The 15,133-nt window shown below is 45.8% G+C and overlaps 1 protein-coding gene across 1 annotated transcript in view; it reads left to right on the top strand.

Moving 5' to 3' along the window:
• Positions 1-3,528: 3,528 nt before the first annotated feature.
• Positions 3,529-15,133, top strand: part of TNRC6C (trinucleotide repeat containing adaptor 6C) — a 98,819-nt gene continuing 87,214 nt past the window's right edge. Inside the window, exon 1 of the mRNA XM_031044819.2 lies at positions 3,529-4,184. The gene's annotated coding sequence lies outside the window, so the exon portion shown is untranslated. The remainder of the gene's footprint in view (positions 4,185-15,133) is intronic.

The following is a 15,133-nucleotide window of genomic DNA, read 5'->3' on the forward strand; positions in this document are numbered from 1 at the left end:
CCACTGCACAGCCTCAGCCCGTGGCACTGAGGGTGCAAATGCACCAGGATCCCTGCGAGCTCCCAGGAGCAGAGCCAATGGAGCAGGGAGCAAACCCCCACGCAGAATCCCATGAGGAGACCAAAGCTGGGGAATAAAAATAAAGTTTTCATTGGATAAAGGGTATTTAATGCTGAAAGTGCTCGGGTGAGAAAGGTTTCTTAGAATGGATTTTTACCTTTTACATATAGCGTTTTAGAATGTGGGCATCAAACACAACGGGCTCCCTGTGTCCTGTTGGCTGAGGTTACATCAAACTCTTTATGATCATTTTGCCAGGGCCAAGAAAACATATAGTTACACAAATCACTTTCAGTTTTATTCCATTTTGACATTTCAGGGTCTCCAGCAACTTGGCACCACTGAGGAGCCAGCCATTCTTGGAAATATTTGTGTTTTCAAAGCATGTTTTGAATTACAAATATTTGCATGTTCACAACACATAATTTTGGGGCCACATCTGACCAGGAACATTCCTCGGTGCAAGTGCCAAGCAGCAGTTTTGGCCTAGGGCAGCCTCCTGTGGGTACATTCCAAGTATGAGGATGCTCCCGTTCCACAAACAAGCGCAAAGGGCAGAAGCTTCATCTGTTCTGCTGCTTCCGTAGGGCTGTTGGCTTATCAGGAGAGCAAAATCTCTGTCGCAAGAGGCGGTGTGGCAAGCTCCTGCTGCTCTGGGGCGGTCCCTGTGGGAAGGAGTCTATAGGTGTTGACCTACATTTAAGTTAAGAACAAGCGCGGAGCTGTGCCAATGACTTGCAGTGGCACCGGAGCCGCTCCTGGGATGGCACAAGGAGCTCGAAGGTATTTTCACTCTACCCCAGGTCTGCCACCATCGCCGTGCATGAATTCACTCCTGGTGAGAGGTGCCAGACTGACATTCAAAACGTGGGAAACATCCTCCCCCCACTTCGTAATTATTTTCCCTTTCTTTGTGCTGATGAAGTACAACGGGGCATTTAAATCTGATTTGATAACATTCTGCATCTACACAGACCACGGTCTGACCCGGAGCAGACACTTTGTTCTGACTACAGCGATCTGATAGTTCCTATCTGATGAGTTTCTGTCTTCCACCCAGCATGCCGGTTGCAGTCTGGCACAATATGGGCTCCCTCCAGTGGTCAAGGGGCTCCTGGTGCCGATTGCCCGGGAGCTGCCAGGATGGCTTTGGCTCACAAATCCCGACAGAGATCATACTGGGACTGTCCTTTCCTTATTCCCCCCCCCCCCCCCCCCCCCATCTCGGTCTGCGTGTGTGTCATCCTCCTTGCGGCAGTGAACGCCTTGCTCTGTAACCCACATCAAGATCCAGGCTGTAGATTTCCTTGCATTTCCCAAAATGTTCACTGCAGGAGGGGGAGAGGAAGCAGGAGAGGAGAGAGAACCAGAGGAGATCTGCTGAGAGACTTGGACACAACGATTTTTAGCGAAAATGACTGGGTTTTGTTTGCATTCCACTCTTACCGTGGTGGTTTGAGAACAGATTCTGAGTTTCATGCTCAAACCTGCAAATAGTTAATGTGTTTTTGGGGGGGTGAACCAGGAGCCTCCCCCTGGAACACGTTTCCCTGCTCCCCAGTGAACTGCTCCATAGTTCCGAACGGCTCCGGGGTTCGGTTCCGCACGAGTTCATTTACAACATCTCATTTGCCAGTGTTGTTTGTCAGTACTGGGGTAGGGACCCATGTCCCTGCTGGTGGCTGGGGCCAGCCTGGGCCCGAATGCTGGCAGTGGCATCCAGGAGAGTGTCCGGGAGGGCTGCGTGTACCTGTGCATGCATGTCCAACCTAAACCGAGTGTGCAGTGAAGTGTGTACCTGTGCATGCATGTGCCTGTGTACATGTGTATGTGCATATGGGTGTCTGTGCATGCATATGCCTGTGCATATGTGTGCCTGTGCCTGTGCGTGCATGTGCATATGTGCATGTGCCTGTGCCTGCATGAGTATGCATCTGTGCATGTATGTGCACGTGTGCCTGTGCATGCATGCCTGTGCATGTGTTGCATGTGTGCTTATGTGTACGTTCAGTGTGAACGTGTGTCTGTGTACGCACACACGGAATGTGCATTCACGCAGTGTATGCGAACACGTGTGCATGCATGTGCATGTGTATGTGCACCCATACCCAAGGACGCATGTACTGACGCAGCCTGCGTGCTCGGGTACATATCAACCCGGCAGCATTACTTCCACGGGCGAGGGACCGCGGGGCCGGGGGCACCTTTGGGGTGCAGTGGGGCCCTGTTACCACCCCCCCTTCCCGCGGGGGTTTCTGTTTGCGATGCTGGTTCATGGTTGGCAGGGTCCATTGGCACTGGGGGTGCCAGGCCCCAAACACCCGCTCTGTGGGTGCTGTCCCACCCCCCAACCCCGCACCCCGCGGGAAGTGGGGGGCGCGCGCGCAGCAGCGGCAAAGGGGGAGGGGGGAGGAGGGGGCGGGGCCGGGCGCGCGGCCTCGCCGCTGTTTGGCTGCGACGGCAGCGCTCATTTGCATGTGGCGGGGAGCTCCCCTGTCACGTGGCCCCGCGCGGGAGGGGGAGGGGGGTGGTGGTGAGGGGTGCAGACTTCCTGTTTGAGGTCAGCGCGCGGAGGGGAGGGGGGAGCGCGCGGCGGCGCCTGCCCGCGGTCTCGCGCTGCCTGGCGGGGCTCTTGTCAGTCAGCAACAAAATGGCCGCGGCGGCAGCAGCAGCAGCAGCTCTGCTCCTGAGGACGGCGGCGGCCCTGGCGGTGGCGGCGGCGGCAGCGCGGAGGAGCGGGGGACCGGCCCGGCAGCACTGAGCCCGGCACCGCCTGCCTGCGAGCGGACGAGGCGAGAGTGAGCGGGAGCGACGGAGAGAGGAGCTGCGCCCCCCCCCCCTCCCCCCCACCTCAGCCTCCGCCAGCGAGCCCGGCTCTGCCTGCCTGACCGACCGGCTCTGCCCGCGGCGCTGCTGCAGCCCCTGGGGAGACGCTGCCGCCTCGGCCCCCAGCTTCCCTCCGCTCCCCGCCTCCTCCTGGGGGCACCCAGCTCCCTGCCCCACGGCGAGGGGCTCTGCTGCTGCAGCCTCCTGCCGCCCGGATCCCTGCGGAGGAGACGGAGCGAGCCCGCGGCTGCCCTGTGCGAGCGAGGCAGACAAACTGCTGGGCTTCCCCGCTCCCCCCGGCGCGTCCCTCAACCCTCCCTCCCTGAAAGACTTGGCTGGATCCTCCTCCCCGGATCCCCTCCCCGCGCCCGCTCCTTCCTGCCTGAGCGGCTGCGGAATCCTCCTCCCGCCCAGGGGCTGGTGGGTCGCTTCGGGCTCCCCGCCATAGGAGCGCGGATCCTCCTCCCCGAGAGACTGCCGCGGGGCCTGCGCCCCACGACCGACCCCGAGCCAGACCCGGCGGGACGCCCCTTGCCCGAGCCTATGTGAGACTCCGGATCCCCCGTGGCTCCGTGCTGGGATTTTTTAATTTCTTTTTTTTTCCCTTTTTTTTTTTTTTGAGGGCAGATCCATCTTAAAACTCTTCTGGATCCCGGTTTCTCTTTTTAATTTGCACTTTTGAAACCCCCTCAGATGCTCCTCCATGTGGACTGAGAACCCGTCAAGGCACACACACGAGAACTCATACCGATCAACTCCAAATCCTGGCTTTCGTGGGTTTTGCTGCAACACCTAAAAACAAACTTGTATTTAAGACACACTCGTGCAAAAATTTAGCCGGGGACTTGAACGTGTATTTTTGACTTGGTTTCTTGGTCTTATTTTTATTTTTCCTTTTTTTTGCTTCACTGGAAATCAAAAGCTTGATTTGGAATTGGACCTGCTTTTGCTGCACTTCTTCTCTGGGCTGGATAACACTGAAGCTCTTTGCTTTTCTACTTGGATAGCGTTTTCCTGTTGATCTATTGGTTTTTTTTTTCCTTGTGTGTGGCAAATTTTTAGATTTTTTTTGAGGGGGTTAAACGACAGCAACAAAAAAAAATTTTTTTTTTGGCCGTGTGAGATTTTTTCGTATTCAGATTCGTGAAATTACGGGTACACTTACAAAAACTTAAAGCATTCGAATAAGAAAGGATACACGTCAGAAAGACCCCTACACGGTAGACAAAATACTTGTTTCCTTACAGCAAGACTGAATCGAAAGCTGCCAAAGAGCCCCATAAAGGAAAGACTAAAAGGTAAGAAGGGGGAATAGGCTTTCTTTCATCTGGGCATGGTAGAAGTCAGCAGTGCAAGGGACCTGTTAAGGCAGCGTTTACCTCTTCCTTCCAAGTCTAACCCAGATTATTATTACTGTTTCTTACTGTTGGTGAAATGGGTGGCACCCCAAAACATAAAAAAAAATACATTTATTTTAATTCTTTTTTTTTGTTTTTTTTAAAGAACTTGCAGAAATACATTTTTCCAATGCTGGAATGAATTCAGTATTTTTCTGTGTACCTTTTCCCAGTTCAGATAGCTGCTGTGTGCAAAACAGCCAAGTGCCATTCCTGAGGCTGTGGTGCGCCTTGGACAGTAAAACAGCTTCTCTTGTAGACATGCGAGCGTGCACTTGCTTTATAACTTAACGCGCCTGGAAATTACCCTGGTGGGAAAGATCCCAAGTCTGGAAAGTGGGAGGTTGTGGGTATGGTCAGCAGCGATGTACTGGGCCGGGAGCTGGGGCTCCAGCCGTGGCCTTAGTGGCTGCTTTCTGGTGCAAGTTACCACGTTCGCATCCATTCTTCTTCCCTCTCTTCTTTCCCCCTGTAATGAGACTGTGAGGATCTGCTGGAATTTTCTCCAGAGCATTCAGAGAGGTCTTCGTCTAACCTGAAATACCCAGTGGGGGAGAGAACATTAAGCGAGTTCTGCTTTTAACTGGGAAGAAACTGGGGGGAGGCTTAGCTGTTAACCTGAGAAATGTGGCAACGCTGCAAGTTTATTAATTGTTTGAATCTTCATTGTTTGTATCACAAGTTTGTGTCAAAGGTTAATCTTCTTAATACGTAATTAGTTGACGGTCCAATTACGGGATTTATCGAACTCAATTGGTTTTTATTTCCCTCTTTTTCCATCCAATCCAATTCTGTTAGTCTTACTTTGTGCCTACCTTAGTTTCTGCTACAACTCGAGCGTTATCTGGGGGAAGACATTTATTGAGTTAATGTAACAGTTTAAATTTAGAAATAATCTGTACTACGTCATACCCATGGCAGTTCCATACAGCTACGTACGAGAGTGCAAAGATGGATCTGATGAATTTAGGCTGATTTATATACTACAATTGGCTCTGGACGTGAGGCCAGTGAAGGTAATAAGAACCCCACTAAACCCCGGTGTTGGGGGGCCGCTGCTAGGGCGGGGGGTGTTGCAGTGCTCGGTGGAGCTGAGGACAATGCCAGTACAGAGCAGCAGAACATCTGCACTGCTCCTGGGCAAGCTGTGCCGTCAGAATCTTGCCCTAATTACATACAGTGGGCAGGTTTTTTGGGTTCACCAGAATAAAAATGCAGTTTCCGATCGGATATTACTTTATTTATCGAAAGGAACACGCCAGTTCTCCCTGTGTTTCCCAAGGAAGTAGTAGAAGACTTGCAGTGGGTGCAGCCTGTGCTTAGCAAATCACATAGTTCTCTGTAATTGCGGTTCCTCAAATTCAGAAAGCCCTCGGATATCCAATGGGATTTGTGAACCCAAAATGGTGTGTGCTGGGCAGCCTGCCCCCCGGATGCAGTGGTGTTTCTGCTGCGGCTTCTGGGATTATTTCCACAACGTTAAAGTATCAATGTCAGACTTTGTATACAACTAGTAGGGAAAAACTGCTTTAGCCGGTGGGAGGCTTGTTCTTTAATTTGTGGGACTAATAATGTATTTGGGGGTGAGATCACGGAGGCTGTGTTATGAACGGGTGTTGGGTGCTGTGACTGTTGAGTCTAACTACAGGCTACTGTAGTTTTCTGTACAAGAAAACTACAATAAATCAAATCAATACCAACTTTTTTTTTTAGTAGGCATGACTGTTTAAGGAGACTAACAGTAGGGAAATAATGGCTTGTGTCGCTTTGACCTTATCTTCAGAGGAGAACAGATCTGTTCTGACTCGAAGTTACCTGGCTGGCACACAGGCTGTGTGATAAGATGGGCTGAGCCCTGGCTGAGCGGATGCTGCCACCATGAAAACTGCTGGATCCTGGAGCAGTTCAGGGCTTTCTTCAGGGCAAGACTGATACAGATTAATATGGGCTGTATTTTAGGCAATATTCTGTTTTTTTAACTAAGCATTTATCGTAATGAATAAACCAAGGCAGACAAACATCTTTATTGAGAGCTCTGCCGGATCGCAGTGTAATAGATCATACGTATTTTAACGTTTCTGTTTTCGTTGTGGATTCTCATACTGACAGCCTGATGCATTTCGGTATTTAAATCTAAAAGCTGACTTGAACCTGGTGGTGAATGATATAAAGTCCTTTTATATGTGCAGCTTACATAGGTTGCAGTACATGAGTTATTTTGCAGTGAGGCTGTCACTGGTGTGAGGTGTGAGTCCCATTTGCTGGCGGTGTACTTGTGGGGAGCCTCTGGCTCTGTACCATTGCTGTGCTAGCACAAAATGTAGCCGAGTTTACTCTGGCATACTGCCCTTGAGTCTTGATGTTAAAAAGCATGTGGTAACTTCAGGGTTCACCCTTTTGACCTGGCATCTTTGCATTTTTCCGAATCTGATCACTTGTGCATGGATGAAGGTTATCTATCTTACCTGCTATTGCAAAGGCTGCTGGAGCTTGCTGGGATGAGTGAAAAATCAGCTCTTTGGTTTAATTTCTTTTGCCGGGTTTATCTTTCCTATTAAAATACCTATACTTTTGTTGACTTTTGTGATCTTTAGCTGATGCTTAAGGGAAAGAAGGCTTAGGGTGTTTTTTTTTTTTTTAAAAAAAAGCTTTTTCAGACTTGGGAAAATAGTAGGATATTTCCTGAATATGAGAAATAGCATAATTTGACATAAAAGTACTTTTAACCTGAAGATCCTTAGTTCAAGTTCTCAAAGCTCCCAAGTTCCATACTTTGCTTAGTTGGAGTAACAATAAAGGGATAAAGTTAAAGGTCTGTCAAGCAGAGGCTGTAGTCTCTTTGTGTCTTGAAGAAAACTGTTGCTGAATTGCAGCCTTATAGACAGTACAGCTTTAAATTGGTCTAAAAATAAACCCTGTTGCTTTTCTGACTTTCGTTCAGAAAGGCCAGGGAATTTTATTCATGCAAGGGCTTTGCAGCCTTGCTGTTAACTCGGTGCCCCACACTTTTACAGTCCATCCAGTAGGATGTAGACACCTTTCCTCCTTCGTGTCAAGTTAGGTATTAAAGGCCCAATGGCAGCGTTTACTTTCAGTTTTAGCTATGCAGACTTAACCAGGGCTGGCGTATGTGGGAAGGGGTAATACGTTAACTTAGCAGCTGGCCTTGCCGAGATAAACACGCGCCTTCCCCAGTGCTGTCATCTGGCCCCCTTCCAAACCAAGCTGGAGGAGGAGGAGGAGGTCGGGGTGGAGCCATCCGTTGCTTCAGAAAAGAGAAGCTTTCATTTGGAAAGAATTGCTAGATAGCACTGAAATGCACATTTAAAAATAAACTGGTCAAACCTTAAGTAAACAAAATAATCTCTGTTGATGACTTGCAGCTCAGTGCCTGTTCCTTTGCTGCAGTTCTTTGAAGGTACAGCTGAAATGTGGCATGCAGATTGCTGCTTTGTAAAAAAATCAATGCTTCGTGTAACACTTTGAACATGAGAACTGCTGAAAAATTTATCATCTTTGGTTACAGTAGAGATGTGCAGCACAAAAGTGCTATTGTTTTAATTGTTTAAAATTCAGATTACAAGATAATGGTAATACCATTAGAAGGTTTCCCTTTGGCCTAGTAGCTGCAGGTAGGAGCTTGTCGATCCCTTAGTATTAAAGATGAGTGATAAGGAAACCTCTTAAATGCTTGTGACGAGGCAGTCTAGCCAATTTAGGATCAGCTGATGCCTTCTAGTGATAATGTCTTGAGGTTTTCAGCTGTATTATGAAGATATCAGCCAGGGCAAATAGTATTTAGAAGAGCAGTATACGTTATTGAATGGGGAGATGATCTAGAAGTGACAGTAAATTGCATTACTAAGTGATCTATGTTCTGTGCACAGTCTCTTCACGAGTAAATGCTAGTGGTAAAATGAAACATGATTATTCTTAATGTATGGAAGCAGAGGAATCAAAGTATTACTTGATCTTCCTTTAGGAATCCGAGCTATTGATGAAAATTGTCTACCAAAAGCACAGCTTAGTTTTACATCTTAATTACCAGATGTACTTCTGCTTATTTTATCATTACTTAAGCATGATTAACTTTATTTTGATTCCCATACACAGTTATGGGTGTTTTCTGAAGCTATTTGTGCAGCTTCCTACCTTGTTAATGTTTTAACATCTCCTGCACTAAAGAAGAATGTCTGAATTTGATCATCACAACAAACTGTTCTTGCACAGAATAGCTACAGTGCTCTTTAAGCCTGTACCAAAGACTGTATCACTTGCAGAAAATGCTGAATTACTTTAAAATATGCATCTGATTCTTTGTCTTTTTAAGAAATGTCACTTCTCTGTCTTCATCCAGATAAAAAGGCTGGTTTCACTGAAGATAGCTGTAAAATAACCAGCTGTTCTCAAGTCTCATGGTTCAGGGTACTAAGCATCAAAATGTGAGTTAGTTTTGGTCTTAGCCCTGGGTGTGCATCAGCACTGTAATTTTTCAGTGTTGAGGTTTAGAATGTAGTTGGAATTCAATGTTAAAACATTAGAAGCTTTGATGGTAGTGAGATCTGCTTTCTGGAGCTCTTCCCCGTGGGTTTCCAGCCAAGGATGGCTTGCAAGTGAGAACAGTTATCTGTGCTGCAGCAGTGATGTTTTATGGCTGGGTGCCCAGATTGTCTAGCTCTGCACTCAGCTTTATAGTTTGCCTTTGAGGGCTATGGAGGTGGAAGTCATTTGTAATAAACAGCTCTCTGCAGCTTGCTTTTTCACTGTTTTGAAATGTACAGCCATTTAAAAAATGGCAAACTAGATGCACATTTACTTAGATTTCAATCAGGAAAGGCTGTTTTATAAGCTCGCTTATGAGAAATGTTAACAATTGCTTATTGCTTTGGATTAAAAATAGCTAATAGTTATCCCTTGGCTTTTGGGCTTTTATAGCAGGAAGCTCTGGATTGATGGAGATTGAGTTTTTTATGTTTTTTATTTAAATTTTTCTTTTTTTAATTTCCATTGGCATCTTGTGTGGTAACAAAGCCCCAGAGAAAAAAATGTTTATAGGTCTCAAAGTAGTTATCATGCAAATACCAGCTATAGGCTTATTTAGGAAAGATAACACCCACCCCCCCCATGGTGGAAGAAAACCACCCCCGGGGCTATGAAGTGCTCAGTGTGGCCCATGGGGGTTTTGTGGGGGTGAATCCATTCTCTTTTTTATCCCTCCCACCTCCAGGCCTTTTCCATTCTCATGTTTTCCTGTGATGACTTTCTGAAGGGATAGTTGGTAGTGCCTTTATTTATGATCTTGGTCAAGAGCTGTCTCCTAGAATGCTGTATCTGTTGTATGATGTGCTGTTTTCCTTCCTATTCCTTCCCCCCACACTTCTGTGTGCTCTCTGCTTGAAGTTTCCAGTTTTCTTTCTTGTACCGTGTTGCAAGACTTCCTGATGAGAAGTGGAAGAGGTTTTTTTGTTTTGTTTGAGGGCTGCAGAGCACTCACAGTGGCTTAGATACCAGTCTGGGTGGTCAGTGTGTACATATATCGATTGTTAGTTCAAGCTGACTTCTGCCAAGTCTATTTTAAGCTCAGCCAGATATCTCTGTTGTGTCAGTCTGCTTCCCAGTCCTGCTCTGGACTCTCAAGTCTTCTAGTTCTTTAGAATTCCAAACCCTTTTAATGGCTGATAGTAACATCATGGGTTCTGACAATGGAGATACTTGTTTCTAAACAGTGGCTGGTTACTGGTAAACAAGAGAACATCAACACAAACCATCTAGAAAAAGCAGTTCAGTGACAGTGCAAACACAAATTCAGCTGTAGAGATGCACTGATATGCTGACTGCCATTTCACTGGATTGTCTTAAAGAGTCATTAATAGAAGGCCACAGAAGGTGGTCTTTGGTATTGCTTGTAATATTTTTGCTTGAACTCTATGTATGTTCATTATAGCCTTGAAGATATTTCATATGAAATAGGAAGTTAAAAACTTCACTAGCACTGCAGGCATAGCCTAATGGCTTGTGTGTAAATCAAGTAAGACTTTACATGGTATATTACCAAAGCCAGTCTGGAGTAGGGTTCTTCACTAACATTCTTTTCTATCTGTAGGTCTCAATTTCCTCTTCTCTCAATGTTTTAAATCAATTGCACAAGCTTACTTAACACAGGAGAATTGCTTCCAATGGTTGTTGTCTGGATTTTTCCCATATTTTCAGCCTGGAAATGGGTGCTCCAGTTGCAAGTTTGCCACTGGCTCCCTGGCTGTATAACAAAAGATGTTACATCTCTGCAAATGTAATAATTCCTCTCTCTTCATAGTATTGTGGCATTAATGCTGTAAGCACACAGTATTGTGCCACCTGCTTGTTTTATGCTGCTGCAAAATACTGCTGTTAGTTAAATATAACCTATTGGTATAAGAGTGCTGATCACACATGTTTATAACACAACTCTTCATTTTCCTGCTTATGAAACTACAGAGTTTCTCTTTGCGTAACATTAGCTGATGTATACTATGAAGAGGTATATATTTATCTTTTTAAGCCTTTCAAAAATTAATATGGAAAATGCATCATGTACGGAAGGAAAAAAGCCTGGTGGTAGCAATCTAAATGCTATTTAGTATTTTGTAGTATGAGCGTCATAAACCAGAGCTGTCTGATCCAGATGTGGAACTAAATTTGGTCTGTCACAGTAATAGAATTGCTGCTGTTGAGGAGCGTCTGTATCCATAGTACTGGTTCAGGTGAAAGATGTTATATAGGAATTACTGGGCTTTGTGAATGTGTAATTTTTTTTACTGTTTCTGTTCTAATGAAACTCTTACAAGTCCTTCACTTTTAAAAAGAGCAATCCAAGTTAAGGAAGTCTCAGAGGGCACCAGCAGTACATGATGTAGTGATGTCAGTCTCTGTATTGTGATACCACACTTACGTGCGATGTTTGAATAAAGCAGTGGTTGTGTTACTGGATGGATGCTCACATACTGGCTTGCTTAAAAGAGGCCCTCAACTTTAAGTTTTTTCTTGCATTTGTGAAGATGAAATGTTCTTCACAAATTTCCAGGTGACTGCAGTGACCACAACTCTCCCTCGGCTCCTCCCCCCCCCCCCCTCCGTGCTTTTGAAGCAAATAACCCAGACTGATGGATATCATCCATTTTATCTGGATGATGTTGAAACACTCTCAATAGTGCAACTGCACTGGAATTGTGGGCCCCCCCCCCCAGCTCAGTCCATCTATCAGCATCCAGACAAGCAAGCGCTAGTCTTTCTGGAATTCCGTCTGCATCTACTGATCACATAACGGACTTGGAGACATTTTGGATATATTTCTGAGAATATTTGCTCCCCTGGGTGTTTCATGGACTAACTGAAGGCATAAAATAGTTATTACTAAGATCGTAATTGACCATAAATTGATTTCCAAAGTGGTATTTACTGCAACTGTTTTTCCTGTCTCGGAAGATCATTTATGGCTATTTCCATTCCCCATCTCTCCCCCCACCCTATCTCTCTTCTCCCCATGAAGATGCTGTTCATTTGCTAAGTTGAAAAGTGGATGATGGCCCATTCTGATGGGGGCTCTGTTCTAATTTATTATTGGCAGGAATTGGCAACCAGATGCTTTTACTATTGAAAATGAAGTGGAGGAACAGAGAACTTTGAAACTTGATTAACTTGATGGAAATCAGGATTGTATTTTCAGCAATGCAGAGTTCTTTTAGACTCTGGGAAATTTGTGGAGGGAAAAGTTCTAGTTTGGACCTTGCTGTTTCCTTCATCTTGGATGATAGAATGGCTTTGTCTGAATTTTGGGGATTCCATTGCAAGCCTAGCAATAGGTACAAAGTAATGTAAAGGTTCTTACCTCACTTGAGTTATGTTGCTGTATTGATTTTCAAAACAGCATTGCAGCTGAAGATGCACTAAATGGCTTCAGAAAGTATTTTAAGTTGAATGATGGTGGGCAACGTTTTGGTTTTTGTAGTTAAGCACTAAGAAAATATAAAAAGTGTTTAAAACAATGAAGTAGAATTTCTTCATTTGTGTTTAAACTTTAACATATTCACAGTGCACAACTTTTAGTACAGTTTAATAGTATGTTTTGTCTTCCTTGACTTGGATCAAATCTGGCGTTAACCTCCTGCAGAGAATTCCAGGACCCCTGACATTTTATTGTGACTCTTGATTAGCTCACCAGGGTTCCTGCTAAGAATTCTTCTTTCTTTCATTTGATAAATTGAATTCCCTATTCAGAGTGCCTTTAAATAGAATGGTATTTGGAAAACTTGAAGACAACAACTTGAATGTTCAATGAGCTCACCATGCAAATGTAAAAATGCAGGAGGAGGAAATTATGTGTTTGTGTATTCTGAAGTCTTTTAGAAGAATAAGTGTTTTACAAGAACAGAAGTCTCCATCTTCATATTAACCTTAAATTTATCTCCCTTCTGGTTTCTGCAGCAAGGAGTTCTGTTGATACCTGTTTTCGCTTTTTCATCTTATCTTGCTTTGTTATGTCAGGAGCTGTGCATCCACTAAGTTAAATCTGTGCCTGGGAGCAAGGATAATCAGGTGGTTTGCACCCATAGTGTGAAACATCAGCTCTCCACTGCAGCCTGTGTGCAGTGTGGGGTGCATCTTGTTCCTTACACCCAGTGTACCCTAGACTAGCTTACACACACCTTGTATATCTGTCTTACGCTGTTTATGTTCTTTCACTGTGTACCCCCTTCCTGTTGCTGCTGCTAGCAGGGCTTGTGCTGTGGAGTATGTTCTGAGCTCTACAGTATGAATTAATAGTGTCATTATTTTTCTATTCTAAATATTGAGACACATCCTCCCTATGAGAGCACTGTCCTTTTGCTCCCCAATCCAGGTCTCCATGAGCTTCCTGGAGTTGAGGTTTGCAGCAGTGTCCCACACCTCCCCTGGTTCATTCCGAGTGACACGCAGGGATCTCTGCAAGATGGCAGAGGCCCCTTCCCTATATGGGATACCTTAGTGAGAGTAAGAGAAGTGCAGACACATTTTTCTACTGTGCCCGTGGCAGGAGGTCTACCTAGACAAGAATTATTTCCTCCACACCTCACCTTCAAGGGCCTTTTTTATCCCACTGGAGCCACTGCTGTGAACTACCACCTTTTGTTGAAGGTGGGTTGGCACCACCCTTTTCCCCAAAATAAATATCATAAACCTCAGATTCATAAGCGTATTTTTCTTCAGCACACATGCTGTTGCCTACTTTTTTTGATCCTGTAGGTTGTACGTTCTACCTTGACATACGTGACAATGCCAGCCTGGCTTTCAGCTCCTGCAGTGAGTTGAATGTGCTTTCACCTGCTGGTAGCAAAGGGGCTGGGCTCAGAAAAAGTTGAGTACTGGTATGTGACTGTGATGGAAGAGCTGGAAAGGAGTAGGGTGTTGGAGATCCCTGTGGGCGAAATGCGCCATGATTTTAGTTATGCAAGCTTGGCTTTTTTGTGTGTTTTTGTTTTTGTTTGTTTTAACAAGGAAGCATGAAGGTTTAGTGGTGTTGGCCTGAAGGGTGTGAGGGTGTGCCACACAGCAGCAGTGCTCCTGTTGTCTGTCTTGCAGCACACGTTGTCTGTCCTGTCCTGTTGCTGTGGGGCAGGTGACCTGCTGACCATCTCCTCCAGCCTCCTCTGTCCCGGGAAGTGCTCAGCTGTGCTGCATGACCAAACATCCTGTGGAGCTGTGGCTCCTGTTCCTGTTTCCTGCCTGCCTCCTTTGCAATGCCCCAGGAAGCAGTGCTCTTCTGACATGCTCTTCAAATCCAGCTAAACAGTTTGAGCCAGAAACTTGGCTGTGGGTTGCTTCTGCTCCTAGGTCAGTTCACCAGTAATACTTGGTTGAATGGTTTCACTGGGTGCTGAGGTGCTGGCACAGGGTGCCCAGACAAGCTGTGGCTGCCCCATCCTTGGCAGTGTTCAAGGCCAGGTTTGACGGGCTTGGAGCAACCGACTCTAGTGGAAGGTGTCTCTGCCCGTGGCAGGGGGTTGGAACTAAATGAGCTTTAAGGTCCCTTGCAACCCAAACCAGTCTGATTCTGTGTTTCTGCAATTCATCAGCATGGGGCTTTGCCTCTGTTCACACATGGTTTTTGTCTTCTGAAGTATTTGCAGAAACCAGAATAGCAAATATAGTATCTGAAGAGAGACCAGCATTCTGTGCTCTTGCTCAGCTGCTGGATTCTAAAGCTGTTTTCCTTTGTGTATTATGTCCCAGGAAGACTGGGGAAGAGCTCTGGACCAGATGCTAGATCAGCTGCTGGTGAATTTCATCAGGCCTGGGAGGGAGGCAGTGCTGTGAAAGTAAACCCAGTTATCTGAACTGTTTATGGTGTGTATGTTAAATTTCCCAGAGAGGAGTAGATCCATGTTTGCTGAGGGAGGAGGGATGCTGTTCATAGCATATTTCTTGCTGCTTCTAACCTGCTTTGAGTGGTGGATATAATGTAAGCTGGGGGTTTCGAGGGTGTTTCTTATATGTGGTCCTTGCATAGCATGAGCAGTGCACATGATGGTATACTTGAGGTCTGCAGAGGTGTCAGCAGACTGAGGGAGCAAATTCTGGTACAGTTCATGCCTGGAATGTTTACAAGGGTGAGGTTTTGTGGGCATCGTCTAGAACACTATACATTTCCCTACTAACTACTTAATTTGTTCCAGAGTGGAGTTTGTATATACGTTAATCAGACTGTGTTATGGAGAGCAGCACATTCACAGGAGAGGTGATGTACCTGTGTGACAGCAGCTTCATTCCCTGTAGTACCATCTACACGAGTGTGTTAATTTAGATTGGGAGTTTCATGTTTAAGGAAACCTGATTCT

Source organism: Melopsittacus undulatus, chromosome 11 (assembly GCF_012275295.1).
Source record: "Melopsittacus undulatus isolate bMelUnd1 chromosome 11, bMelUnd1.mat.Z, whole genome shotgun sequence".
In the NCBI taxonomy this organism is placed as follows: Eukaryota; Metazoa; Chordata; class Aves; order Psittaciformes; family Psittaculidae; genus Melopsittacus; species Melopsittacus undulatus.